The following is a 14,739-nucleotide window of genomic DNA, read 5'->3' on the forward strand; positions in this document are numbered from 1 at the left end:
GAAACAGACTTTGAGCTTTTGCCTAGAAATGAACTCCAGGCAAAGATGTCAGTAGCGTCTCCTGGGTCCCTCATTGCTTATGGACACAAGACAAGGGATGCCAAGGCTGGGCAGGGAGCTTGAACTTTCCCCAGCCATGGGATGCGATGTGCCTGAGCTGGAGGCTGGGGCGAAGGACTGGTGTGCTCAGGGTGTGCCCAAAGCCCCCTGCCTACGTTCCCCATCTTGTACCTGCACTCCCATCATGGGGATCAGTGCCAGGCAAGTCTTCAGTGCAAAACTAACATAAAATAAGGGTGAGCGGAGGGAGAAACATGAATCGAGCAATGACTAGGAGGTAAACACACTGTACACAAAGCGTTAAGATCATTTTTCCCAGGGCCAACTCCGAGGCATTTTTCCCCACGACTAATTAGCCGGTAAGCACTACACATATAATTGACCTTTCTAAATGCTGCCGAGTAGCTGGAGGTGTTGGGAACTAATCCTGCCCGTGAAGACCCTGGGGTTGTGCAGCACCGACTCTCTGCCGCTGCCTATCTGCCGGTGTGTTATGCTCTGCAAGCTCTTTTTTCCCTCACTTACTGACATGTTGAAATTTACTGTCCTGTGTCAGTGAGTTCAAGCAAGCCTTTTAACTCCGAAAGCTCCGGGAACTGGCTCCAGCACATGCTTCGGGATTTAGCCGTCACTTTGTTACGCCTTGTTTGTCCAAGAAACAGTCAAGACAAAACGAGTCGGGATTGACAGAAATAGCACATGAAGTCACAGTCGCTCTGCTTTAAAGCACAAACATTTGTGTCATTTTCTCACCAAATAAATAAATATATCTGCCTTTAGTGAGCAAATAAGGAAATGTCAAAGGAAAGGCATTACAGGCAGGTTTTTACAGATGCCAGCTGATTTGTGCCCGCTCCTCCGAGCGAGCGCAATACAGATTCTAGCAAGTATCAGTTCTGTCTGATACCAGCCACCGGGACTGCAAAACCCCTGAACTCCACAGCAAGCAAGCCTTAGGGAAAACCTTTCACCAGGGTAAACGTTAGGCTGAAGCTGAAAGACGAACATGTAAGAGAAAACACTGCACACCCCCTGCTTTTTCCTTCACCTCCCTCCACTGGCTTCCCCACAGCCAGGTTTTTTCCTCCTTTTTTTTTTTTTTCCTTTTGCATCGAGACATCGGTGTTTGCAAAAGAGCACCAACGCGAGCCCTCGCGGATGCTGACCTCTCCCCTCACCGGAGCCCCGCGCCATGCTCCCGCACCGCCACACTCGGGCTCCGCATCCCCAGTCCCTGGCTCCCCACCTCTGCTCCCATCCATCACCGCCGGGACCACCACGGCCACCAGCCACGTCCCCCTGGCGAAGAAAGTTTGCGAGAAAAAAGGCTGCTTTGGCTCTCGCCGCCTTAAATTCCCAGCTGCCTGGGGAAAGAAGGAAAAAGAAAAAAAAAAAAAAGTATCGCTGAGCTGTTGGGAAAAGAAGAAAGTTGTTTTACCGTTCGGCTGTTCTGCTTGGCCAGGAGCTGAGCCCGTGTGGATGGCGGCAGGCAGGTGGTGTGACAGGGGAGAGCGTGGGGTGTTCCCGTGCTTGCTCACATCCTCCCCAAAAAGCAGCGAGCCGGGAGCGAGGACGTGTGAGCGTCTGCGGGAGGAGAGCAGCGCGGGAGCGAGTGTCGAGGGCAGCAACAGGAAATGACACAGAAACTTCACCAGGCTCCAATCCAAACTTGGCCCCCGACGCGAAAGAAGGGGGAGGCAGTTGGATGGGGTGCGGGGGGAGAAGAAATTTTTTCCCCCTCATTAACCACCCTAAAAATCTGCTGACTTGGAGAAAAAAAAAAAAAAAAAAAAGCAGTGCTGTGGTAAGTTTTATTAAAGCAGGGAATGAAGTGGGGCGGGGGGGGTTCCCATCAGAGTTTATTTATTTGAGCGAGAGCTGTGTGATGCTGTTAGACACTGAGAGCGAAACACAGTTTGCAGCAGCTGTATGGCTTTTCTAAGCCCCTCGCAGGCTGCAGGTTGTGTAAGAGGGCTGCGGGCAGGATACGAGATCCCCCCCGTGCGTCAGCCGCTGCCCACAGGAGCCCAGCTAATTCTGCCCAGGTTTGCAAGCAGCTGCTCCAAAACACAGCGCTTCCGGCTGTCAGCCCATGGGGATGTCAGAGGGGATGGGGCAGGGGTCTCGTTCCCAGCCCCATAAGATGCACGCCGCCCCACACGCCTTGGGGACAAGGCAGGCAGCAGCCCGAGCGCTGGCAAGCCAGGAGATGTGGCTTTGGCGCTGCGTGACACCAACAGGACCCACCGAAGCACAAAGTCACACCGGGTGTGCAGTCAAGCCTTCGCCTCATTGGATGCGATTCATTGCTGTAATTGAACAAAGCTGGGTGGATGTCTTCCAGCGAGGCAAACCCCTCAACGCTTCCCTGCGCGCTGGGTACAAGGGGATAAGGCAACCCAGCTGGGTGGCGTTATTTAAAGCAGCATTTGGACCTAACGCCTTGTGTGCCTGATTCCTTGCAGGCACCCCAGGCTTCAGGCTGTCTCCAAATCCCACCTGCCCTTGCAGTAGGCAGTGCCCAAAACCCTTTAGTTTAGTTTAGACCCGGGACTTCCTAAGGGGTTCTTTTGTCTTCCTGGTGCTGCTATAGGGTAGACGAGATGGGTGCCAGTCTCACCCACACAACAGCTCGCTATAGACTGAGGTATGGATCAGATGGAAATTTTCTACTTGGAAGTTGATGAGTTACCCCCATGCTGCTCTAAGATGTCCCAACAGATACATTAAGCCATGGAGACAGCTGGAAGCCAGGCCTATTAAAATACGAATTTTAAATATTCCTGCTGAATAGAAATACCTTAAGGCCAGGTGAGGACACTTCTCTGATCGTTACGATCACTTGGTCTTATTTTCTGCATAGCTGAAGCCACAGAGTGGTGTCCTGAATCAACAGCAGGACCACTATGATTACAGCACATCTTTCGGGGACACATCCCACCCCGAATCACAGACTTTCCATGAAGAACAATCCAACCCAGATAAGTTATTTCAGTGCCTATCACCTTATGAAGAAGAAAGGCTGCCCTTTTAATCTGTATCTGCCTGGCCTCACTCTCCACCTTCAATCTCGTCCATCACCCATTGATCTGCTCCATAAGCCACAGATTCAGCATGGACAAAGAAGAGCTACAGCCCACCAGGACACAGCCCAACCTCAGTTCACCCTCAGCACAGCAGGAGTATTTTAAGCCCAGGTATAGCTGTGGTTCCTCCAAGTTTTCTGGCGGAATACACCCAGGCCATTCAGCCCCAAGTGGAAACTGGAGCCCGCTGTTCCCTCGCCATATGGGCTTGACCTTACAAAACCACAGCCAAGTTATCTCGTAACCTTGTCCTGAATACATAAAATTAGCTGAGCTTTTTTAGTCTCTTAAAGTAAGGTAGATTTTACAGGCAGACCACAAACTGTGCCTGTCACTCTTTTGAGATCCATTTCCACTGCATTAAAGTCTTTTTTTTTTTAAATGTGCCTACCGGAACTGGATGTGGTGTTACAGCAATGACCTCACCTCTGCTGTAAATTTTTAAGACACTTAGATCCAGTCAGCCCAACAGAAGCATCCCTTCTCACTGTGCTTTTGTCAATTTGGTAGTGTGTTAACAAGCTGAATTAGGGATTTATTGGTATAGTATCATTTTACTCCAAACTTCAATCTCAAATACAAAACACTTTAAGATTTGGCATTTATACACTGTTCAACATATGCTTTGATCCAAACAAGGGCTTTGACCTGCCTAACCTTTCGTGTAATTTTTTCCTCTCTTGTGAATGACTTGAGCACAATTTAAGGTATCGGTTGTCACTCCCTTAACAAGAGGTTATTTTCAATTAATCAAAGGAATATAAACAGAGCCCCGTATTGAGTTCAAATAAGCTCAGAGCAGTTATGCCCTTAAAACAGATGTCTGAGGCTGTGTCACGTTTCAGATCAGAGCTGGTGTACTGTCAGGAAGAGGCCTCGCAGATCTGTTTTGTCAACCGGCTCCAAACACCACCCTCAGCTCCAAACCCTGACATACTCCAGCGCAGCCCGTGGAAGTCACTGAGGGGGGCAGCCCGTGATGCAGATTAGAGCATTCTGGCCAAAATCAGATTTCTAAAGTCATTATAGATTAGAGACAACAGTGGAAGGGGGATTAGACAGCGCCACACTATTTGCAATGCCCTGCATCAAGCCCAGGACACCACACCCGTTTCCCGACAGGTCTGATCCTGACAAGGATAATAACATAAGGGGAATTAAAATAATAATGAATATTTATTAATAGTATATTTAAAATAATAGAAACAGAAGACGAAGAGACTGTAAAAAAATGCTGATGAACCTTGTGATGCCTCACCCAATGGAGATTACATTACCTTGCTTACATTAGACACATCCATATTAATGAACTCAGTGGGGTCAGGGGTCTGTGGCCCTGGGGCCAGCAGGCACAGTCCAGCCACACGTACATGGGAGGTTAAACACCGTTGACCTCCAAAAGTGAATGGCTGTACCCAAACCGCCTGTAGGGAATGAGCTCTGGCCAATGCTAATGTTCACGCCATGCCAGAGCTGTCACTGGACTGGGATAACCATCGTGCCAGGGACCACAACAGAATTTAACATCATGGATAACAGATTTACAGTGGCTGGTGCTATTTAATTAACTATTTAATTAACCAATTAACTGCAATATAGCAGCACCTAACTAGTTTCAGAATGGCAAGGGACCCAAAAGCCCCACAAAACTCTTCATCCCACGTGGATCTTCTCAGCAGGGCATCCACTCTGAATTGCAAGATGTCAAGAGAGGGAGAAGCCACTGTGTCTTTTATTATCTCATAATCCTGAGTGTAATAAATTAGTTTTCAGTGTGAATTAATCTAAGGCAGCTTCCTGTACTTTGCTTTGTTGCAAATTTATATATAGAATTAAGTATCTTTTTATGAGGTGTTGTTTTCTCACTCTAAAAATACTTACTGGGTATAATCAATCAGCTTTCAGACTCCTGATAAACTAAGCTCACTCACAAATAGCACCTGCAGCAACACCTGGAGAAGGTATGGGCAACGTATCTGAGAGCAGGCACTTTGCAATTAGCTTCCTTGACAATGAACACAGCATTTCCATTTTTACCTAAAAATCACACTAGCAGCAGGGAAAAGGCGTGTCTCAAGTGGACAGGTTTTGCCTGTTTGTTTTTGAGGATGTGCAAAGTGCAGTCCCCTTCTGATAGACATTTACCTGTGAGGTTTTCGGTTCTACCAGCTTCAGCTGTCCTATCCAGACAAGCAGCTAATGAGACTCTTGGGGGAAATAACACACCTTTGCTATTTGGCTGCTATATAAAAGGAATGTATAAGGGTGTTGTTTTAATGCTTTTTTTTTCTTCTTCTTCTTTTTTAAATGAGAACTGTCCAGAGCTCACTTTGAAATCCAATGGCAGCATGGCCCATGGTGGAAACCAGTAAGACCTGTGGATGAATGACCTGCACCACCCTGAATAAGGCTATAAGAGGGGGATCAATCCATTTTATCCTGTTGGTAGATCTATCCCTAAAACCAAAACAATAATGATGTTCCAAAGCATTATTTTTATTACCTATGCTCTCGCTTTGTTTTATCATTCAGGAGAAACTACTTCTATTTGAAAGACTCTTTATCCTAAACCACTTATGGAGACAGGATTAAGGTCTCGTGAATTCAAACAGAAGGAACAAACAGGCTCGCATACATTTTTTTTGTTCAATACCTTTCAATTCATGATAACACTTCTGAATTCCACAAGCAAAACTATAATGCCAGAGAGATGAAGCCTTTTCTGACATTTGCAGTTTCACAGAGATCACTGCAGTTTTCACACATTACCATTAGATGACCAGCTACTTTATAAAAATATTCTGTTCATTTCCCAACATGCCTGCTCCTTCCCATTTTACTTTTGGTATTTAAGATGCCAGCTACACAGACTTCACAGGCAAGAGACCTTTAAAAATGGAAGATCTGTAACATTTAAATCCTGCACGCTTTACACCAGGAGAAAAGCTGATTTCAACTGCTATCCTCTCCCTGCCCCCCCAAAATAAATAAGGATTGTTTCTCTCAAGTCTTTCCCTCTCCAGAAAAATCTGACCTACAAATGGCTTTCTCATAACTCAGCAGACTGGTTTAGTCCTCAGATGGATTTATCATTAACCACATAAGCACTTGTTGTCCATTCTGTCCAACCTAATGAATGTGCTATAAATAAAATATCTCTCAAAGCAGGTTTCACCATACTTATGAAGCTGTTGCTGCAAGTCCTTGTAACTCCCAAACCCACTTATGTTAGAAACATTAATCACTTGATTATAATTCAAAGCATCAGCTCTCTACAGCTGAAACTCCCTAGCACTTGACTTTGGCTAGACCTCTAACCTCAACTTATCACTTTCAGGCTTACTCCACATTTTCTTCTCCAATCTGTCACTAATGTAGAAAAGACGTGGGAAGTCGCTTTTGGAAGGTATTTTTAACCTAGGAGTGTCTCATTAAAAGGAGAACTTGGTATGGCAACTCTAAAACAAAACCCTCTTCATTTTAGTTGGCATAATAATCTGAAAATACCAGAGGTGCTTTTCAGCACAACGTATGTCATTTAAAACTCAAGCAATGTAATGAAAAAAATGATATTCTTTCAGAAAAGACACTGAGTGTAATTCCTACCTATCCCACAACCATTTTAAACAATCATAGGATTATCTGTAGAGCCTATATTCTCCACATCAAATGAAGGAAACTGAATCAAGCTATTTATTAATTCGGAATTGCCTGCTCATTCATTCAGTGTACAGAGATAGGTTGGGTTGTTTTTTACTTATTTTAGCTGTCAGTATAGAGATCATAAGGGATCTCAACTGAACTTAAAGAAAAAAAAAAGAGAGAAACAAAATATTAATCGTAGGAAATTATTTTTAAACATCATATGTTTTAGTCTGGAAATAGAAAATAGAACTCCCAAAAGGAGAGCTATAGCTAATGAGAGCCCGAGAGGAAATGATCACACATTCTCAGCTCTTCTGATGGATGTTCATCTAGCCTTATTAATCAGAAGTTTGTGATGTCGATAAATCACTGAAGTATGATAACAGATGAAGGTGAGTTTGGACATAAAATGATCCATGGTGAAGGATCACAATAAAGGAGAAAAAGGAGGGGGAGCCAAATAGAGTTTTAAAAACTGCATCCTCAGCTTGTGAGGACTTGTAGCTAATAAATGTCATTCCTCTTCTACATTATCTAGGAGATTAAGAATGTTTCTCAGTGTATAACTGCTGGGAAGCCTCTATAGCACCTTCTCTAGTTACTCCAGGAGGTTTACATTACATCAATTGCTTTATTTTTCCAGCAACTATGATTTCATTTACACAGAGGAACTTAAAATTACCTTTCTTCTTTTAACCTTTCCTGGAGGAAGCAGGCTGCAGCACCAGCAAAGGAGAACCCGGGCAAAACTGTGATGGTTTTGAGCTTCCAAGGTTTGTCAGATTCTGCTTTGAGACTCCTGCAGATTTTCTAACATGACCTTATCCTGCGTGAAGGATCTGATGTCACAGAGGTGTCAGCAAGGTTTGTGTGCCTCTAATTAGTCTGTACAGAGTACTATATTCAGCAGAACCACCTGGCTGCCAATCTCCATGTATCCCAGTTTGCGGTTTTTAAGGAAAACATTTCTCAGAGCACTACAGAGGTAAACAAATGTATTTGAGATACTATTACTGATGAATCAGTTCCCTTCCAGTCTTTGTCCTCTAGTAGTGGATTTAATTAGATCGAAGACAGTTCTGGTTGTCCAAAGCAAACCGAAGCTACTGCAAATTCTGGACTGGAGGATATTAAAACCAGGCAGTTTGCCAATAAGGCAAAATTTCCTTTAAGCAACGAAAGCCAGAGGCTTACCAGACACCTGGGAGAGAAAGGACAGAAGTGCACTGGATGCCTGGGAGGATGCTTTCAACTGAAATAAAAATTAATGTGGCTTCCTAAGTATTCTTTAATCAATTTTGCCCCAACACAAAGAGCTGATGGCTGATGCCAACTGAGGGCTGATGCCCTACCAAGCTGGCAATACTACCTCGCACTGCAGGATGGCATTTGGTGGGTGAATGCCTTGGTTTGGTCCAGATGAAGCAGGGGACTTTGCTTCTTGAACTGATAAGCCCTACTGACAGAGCACATTAGCTTGGGTGCACTGTGGATATTGTCTCTATTCGTGTGGAGCCAGCCCAAACTCCCTACTGTACTGCACTCTGAAGTAATTTAGACTGGGGGTTACAGATGACTTTCACTACAGCCCTCAGAGCTTCCCTTACTGTGGTGTCTCTGGCACCATCTACCCACAACATTCCCAATTTAGATGGAGGCAGCTAACAGGGAGATCAGCAGGGGAGTCGAGGGGACAGCCTTTGAAGCGATGAGATATTCCCACAGAAAATAAGGATGATTTGTCCCCGTAATGACTGTTGTGCGCTCTGTGGAATGATGGGGCTTGTATTTCTGTTGCTTCTGCTCTTCACAAAGTTTCTGCATGTAGCTATGTTTCAAGGGAAGTACTGAAAACACACATGAATGGACATTCAATTAGAGCATTTTCCTCCAGGCTTTCTAAGTCAGCATGACCAAGAACAGGAGACAAGTACATGTTAACATAAATGCTAAGCTGGCGTGTAATTTTACACATACAGAAACTGGGAGAGTGGGGAACAGGGAAAATGGAGAACAAAAGGCAAAAGAAAAAAGTCCTAAAAATAAGCTCTAGCACCTGAGATAAAGCAAGCAGAATACCTAATGTACAGCACTGCAGTTTGAGTTCTGCTGCGAATGGATGCAAGAATCTGAGGCATGGAAATGAGTCGGAATTATTGTCCCAGGGAACACACTCCTCTGGAGCAGTCCAACTTACCTTGGGGGAGTACGAAAGTCCTACAGATATGATTCCTGCCAGATGTCTGGCTGCAGACAACTGATCGCTAGCAGACTACCTTGTGATGCCCACGCTTCAGCTGAGACCAGTTGCTTCCGCCCCAAGAGCAGTTAACTTTAAAAATGCAAATAATTGAGTGCTTGTGATTGGAGTAGGAATGATCTTAAATTACATCTTCATGCTACAAAGTCTCTGCTCATGAAATATGGAGGCAACTCCAAGAAATAAAAGGGTATCCAGTCTCTCTCCTGAGTGCTCTTGAATGGAGAATGGTACAGATTTCTGGCTCTGAATTCAGGCCTGGAAGCACATCTGGAAGTGCCTATCCTTGCATACATTAGATTTGTGCCACAGCCAAGAAATCATGACTTCCACAAATATCACAGATGATGGAGAAGATTCCTGTCCTAAAACTATATATTATTGCTTTTTCTACGACACTGAGATTGTCTCCTTAAAAGCTGCTGAGAGCACAGCCATGAAGTATCAGCTGCAAAGCCTTGGACTGACATGTTCTTGTGAAGTCAACTCTTTGAAAATCCACCCCTGAGCTAACACACCAACATATTCCCAAACCACATGGTCATTCTGCATTTGGCACAACAGCAAAAAATTACATGTATCAACCAAGAGACACCTCACTGTGATACTCAGCTGCCTTCCCTTACCTGCAGGGGGAAAAAAATTGCAGCAGGGGAAAAGAAGGAGTCTTTGGCAATGCACTATGAGATGAAATGAGCACACAGCCCTTCTCAGCAAGCTCACCAGGCACAGCAGGTGTGGATAAAGCCCCACCGTACAGTGCCAGCATTGTGTTGATCATGAACAAACCCTCTCCTTCCCTGCATTGCATCTGTTGAATTTCGTGGCTGGGAAGACCTTTAAAAGTGGAGGTGGAGCTACCCCTGCTCGCAGGAACAGCCACGTCTCCTGCAGCAGCACTGCTACTAGGAAGCATTACATAAGTGAGTTCACGTTGGGGCACAGTCAAAAGATGGTCAGAGGCAGAAACACTCCAGCAGGCATTATTTTTCCACAGCAAGCTAACAGCAGGCGATTTTTTAAACACAGTAAAACTCCATGGTGGTTGCAGTCACTACAATGTGAACAGTGGAACATTTTGCAGTTTGAACCATTGCCTCCAACACCACCTTTGCTGCACTAAGTTGGTGAAAGTGACATAAATTTACAATGGACAGCTATTTCAGCTAAGGCACACAACCCCCTGGGAGAGCCTCTGGGGAAACCTCCATGTTCTTGAGGCCAAAGAACTATTCTCAGAACCAAAACCTCTTAGTAGCTACTTTTCCCCAAGTATATCCCATGTGTTAGAGAAGAAAAACCTGAGCTCAGGAATCCTCTTCTTAAAAATTAAAAGTAATACAGAGAGGAGCCATGAAAGCCTTCATCCCAGTTGCACACCACTGCTGATGCTGTCTCATTTCTAACAGTGATTACAGAAGAAACGAAAGTCCAATTGAAACTGCAGATTTCATGACTCAAGAGGCTCAGCAAGGAGTGTTTTCTCTGCTGGGACTCCACAGGGCAGGAGCAGGGATTGCCAAATTGGGCTGCATCCCCAGCCTGGAACTAGAAATGCTAATGGTCCTGCAAGTGTGCAGGAAACTTGTGCCTTGGCAACAAAAAGGGCTTCACAAATAGGGAACTTTTGGAACTACTGCTCTTAAGGGTTCTAGTTAACTGTGTGTATTCGTGTCTTACTAAGGGTGAATTGACTGCATTCAATAACTCAGCATTGCATTTCTACCCTTAGGAAGGTGATGAATTCAAGCAAGAGGATTAACATGTAAGCAAGTTGTCAGAAGGAAAAAAAAAAGGGGTGGGGGGGAACAAAAAAACAACCACAGGACAAATAAAACTTCTCTGACCTCCCTGGAGTTTATAACTTCTGCCCCAACTTCTTACCTGATGGCAAACCTTTCTCAAACCCTCAGTAACTGCAGCATACATCAAAACTGGTCATTGCAAAGAAAGATGGTCAAGGTCTGAAAAATATCATATCTCCCTCTTCATAACACGTTTCACTTTGGCTTTTACCCATTAACCATGGGCCCAGCTGCATTCCCAGCAGTCAGTCCTGCCGGCATGCTCTGAACATCCTAAAACAACTCTGAGCTAAGATTCCTGAATCAAATATCCCTTCTTCCTAACTTGTGCCATGGTAACACTTCAACCTGAAATTCCCAGTGCCTCTGAGAAGAAATCTTTCTTTCCCACATGCAGTTGTACAGCTTACAATGAATGCTGATGCTGAGCTCCTCTATAGTGCTATTTTTGAACAAAGCCTTTAAGACTGAGCTGGCTAAATCAATAGAACTGAGGGACAGATATGGGCATGGAGATTATTTCATAATACAGGAAACCAAGCCAGCTAAGAACATCACTGCAGGTCACACCTCTCCTCCATCACCCACTGCAGGACAAACCTCCCCTCCACCATCTAGCCCAGCTTCCTGAAGATTTCTGGAATTACTTCTGGTCCTTGATGCTCATTTTTGTCTTCTGGCTCCATGACATCTCCAAGACATATAAAAGCTCTAGAAGAACACAGTGATTAGCAACTCTGATCCTCTGGCTCCATGAAAAGAGAAATCAGGGTCTCATCAAAATAGTAAAATGAATTCCTTTACAAGCCACAGACTACTTCAAATCTCACCTCCTTTCACTACAGTTACATGGTGCAATTCTTTAGCCTTGCCTATGTGAAATAAGACACGAGAGAACACACTCAGTTCATAAAAACCAAACCACCTTAAAATCCTATCATAATAATATGCTGCACTTCAAACACTCCTCCCGAGAGAGGAGGTTGAGAAAACAATACTTGAAAGATGTATAAGCATTGTGCTTAATGCACTACTGGAAGATGCTCAAAAATTCATCTGATAAGTGCAGGAATAGAACAGAAAAAATATATATATAGTTCAATTCAGGCCAGGTCAGGTGATCTTCTAAAAAATTCTTCCTATCTAAGGGAGTATGATACGATGATAAAAACCAACAGTCACATCTATAATAATTTTTAAAATTAAAAACTCTTAAGTGAAATCCAGGAGCTGCTTGTGTGTACGCTGCTCACCGCAATGCAATGTTTTTCTGTAACTCCTAAATGATTTTAGAAGGTAAAATGACTTGATGTTCCCCACACACTGCATACATTAGAAAGGGGTTAATAGGCATAACATCACTGGCTTGTCTGCTTCACATCAATCCCAGGCAAAATCATAAGACAGCTTTGGAAAAATAGGCAATTAATGTCCATCAATAATGGTTAGCAGAGAAGGAATCCCATGAAATTAATCCAGTCTCACTTTTTGATAAGCCTACAAATGAGGTTGATAAAAGTAATAGGATAGATATAACATGCTTCTGAAAAGCACCAGACTTGAATTACTGAGTACTAAATTTGACTGGTTTAAAATCAGCATAGTAAAGTATAGAGGAATTGGAGATCAGCTAATTGATATCTCTGTAGTAGTAAATTGGAAGAAATCATTCAGTGAGTGAGCTTTTGGTCCCATTAGATCCTGCCTCACCAGTTGCTATTTAGTACATTTATTGCTGAGATGGCAGAAAAATTAGTAAGTTTGTGAAAGTTTGCAGAGGTGGTATGGAGTGAAGAGGACAATAAAGCAAAGCAATCCAGAGAGCAATCCAGAAAACTGCATACAAGCCAAGAGTACGAATTTCAGTATAGACATGCGCAGAGTCCTGGATGTAAGATTGAACAGGGGAGACCTTGGTTCTCAGGCACGAGACAGGAGGCCAGAAGCAGTAAGCTGGAAAAGCCTAGCAAGTTACAGAGTCTAATTAGTTTAGGGACAACAAGTCTGATACCTCCAACAGTAATGCATGCACTGGAGATGTAATATCAAGTAGAAGAAGCAAAGGAATTGTATGTCATACCAATCTGGCTTTTGTGCAACTGTTACTGATATACATAGCCTATTTCAGAAGCTGCAAATACTAAGAAATGGGAAAGAATTCAGGGATAAGCCAAAAGAATGAATTAGGATTTGGGAAACTTCATTCTGGAGAAAGACAAGGTGCTCTCCATCTTTAATTTCACAAAGAAAAGCCTAAGAGGTTTCTTAATCACAGACTGTAAGTATGTAAAAATAGAATAAAAGTTAGATAATGAGGGTTCTTCAGCCTTAAGAGTAAAAGCTCTAGCAACAACCAATAGCTAAAAGTTGAATCTAGACATTCAGAGCAGAAATCAATCCCGTTTCTTTGACAATTTTGCTATGTGTGTGGGATACTTGCAGTCACCAGGAATCTTCAAATCAACTTTTTTAACATTTCACTCCAGTTCAAACAGCAACTAATTCAGAGAAGTCTTAGGCCCTGTTGGTCTCAGTAACTTATCAATTAAGTGACAGGGCTTTGAGTGCTTCTGTGGGAGGCTATTTTACAACCTAATAAATGTCATCTCTTGGGAAAGCTTCATAGGATTCTCCTTTATTCTTTAGCGCACTACTAATGGACCACACAGAGTAACCAATTCCCTAGTTTTCTACTCCCATCAAAGAACAATTAAAATAATGATCTTTCAACAATAATAGATAATAATACCTTTTCTAATACTTGAAGAGGATAATCAGAGAATGAATCAAACAATTAATCCTTAGTTCTTATTCCTTCCTCCCACTCAAGTCCTGAAATCAATGTTCACTTAAACAGAGAAATATGTGATGAATGTTTCCTTCAGACAAGCACTGGAGAAGGAGGAGAAGGAATTTGGGCATTTGCAACACCCAGACTGCCATATTTTATAGTATCTCTACCCAAGCCAGAAGATTCCACAGAATTAAAATGAGATTCTTGCAGGGTCTGAGATAAATGTGCTCCTGTGGCTATCACACACTCTTTCTCTCTCCATTCTCACCTGTTTTTTTTTTTTGCTCCTGCTTGTTCCTTTTGTCATTCATGCTTTAATTTGCCTCCTGATGTCAATCTTGCTATTCACTGTTTAAGCATTGTGCATGTTTCCCTAAAACCACAAAGAAGCAACCCCAATGTGAAAACAAAACCCATTAAGGCATTCCCTGCCCCAGGGAGTTCACAACGTAGAATATAACCCAGCCTTGTTGAAATGGCGGCCTGCAAACCCGACCCAGCACACACAATCCCATCATAGTTCTTCCTGAGGCTTGGAGGAGACATTCATGGTCATGAGGTGGCTACAGGGGTAGCACTGGGAAATGTCTCACAAATTAATAACCTCTGCTGGGCCTTACAGCTAGTGATAGACAGTGCCAACAAACGCACTGCTAAATGGTAGCAAAATTGCTCTGCATTTCCTGGCCCCGCTATACCTCTCTCCCTGCCCTTCTTTCTAGATATGGGATGGGGTTGCTTTTGCAGCTTCTTTTTCCCATGTGCAAGCAGCAAAGCAAGCTGCACATCCCATCCCTTTTCCCAGCCAGCACCATGCCCTTCTCTCAGTAGGACTGCTAAACATGCACCATCAAAGGCAAGAGGAGACAGACGACCCAATCTGAATCTCCAAACTCAAAGCATTGGCGAGAGTCCCCCCAGGATCATCTTGATATACAACTTTCACTGAAAAAAAAAAAAAAAAAAAAAAAAACTGATGGGGAGGTTCCAGGCCCCTGGAAACAGGTTGAAGGACAGTAAATTTAATGAGGAAACACAGACCCTATAAAACACAGACCCTATAAATCCCTGTTATTACACCAGCCATCT

The 14,739-nt window shown here is 43.6% G+C and overlaps 1 protein-coding gene across 4 annotated transcripts in view; it reads right to left on the reverse strand.

Annotated features, from left to right (window-relative positions):
- EVA1A (eva-1 homolog A, regulator of programmed cell death) overlaps positions 1 to 14,739 on the reverse strand; it is a 199,632-nt gene that overhangs the window by 61,107 nt on the left and 123,786 nt on the right. Inside the window, exon 1 of one of the 4 annotated variants that reach the window (XM_040554333.1) lies at positions 1,499 to 1,779. The exons of the other annotated variants lie outside the window; for them this stretch is intronic. The gene's annotated coding sequence lies outside the window, so the exon portion shown is untranslated. Of the gene's footprint in view, positions 1 to 1,498; positions 1,780 to 14,739 lie in introns of those variants that run through there. 4 annotated transcript variants of the gene reach the window in all.

The sequence above is a fragment of the Cygnus olor genome, chromosome 3, assembly GCF_009769625.2.
Source record: "Cygnus olor isolate bCygOlo1 chromosome 3, bCygOlo1.pri.v2, whole genome shotgun sequence".
NCBI classification, from domain to species: domain Eukaryota; kingdom Metazoa; phylum Chordata; class Aves; order Anseriformes; family Anatidae; genus Cygnus; species Cygnus olor.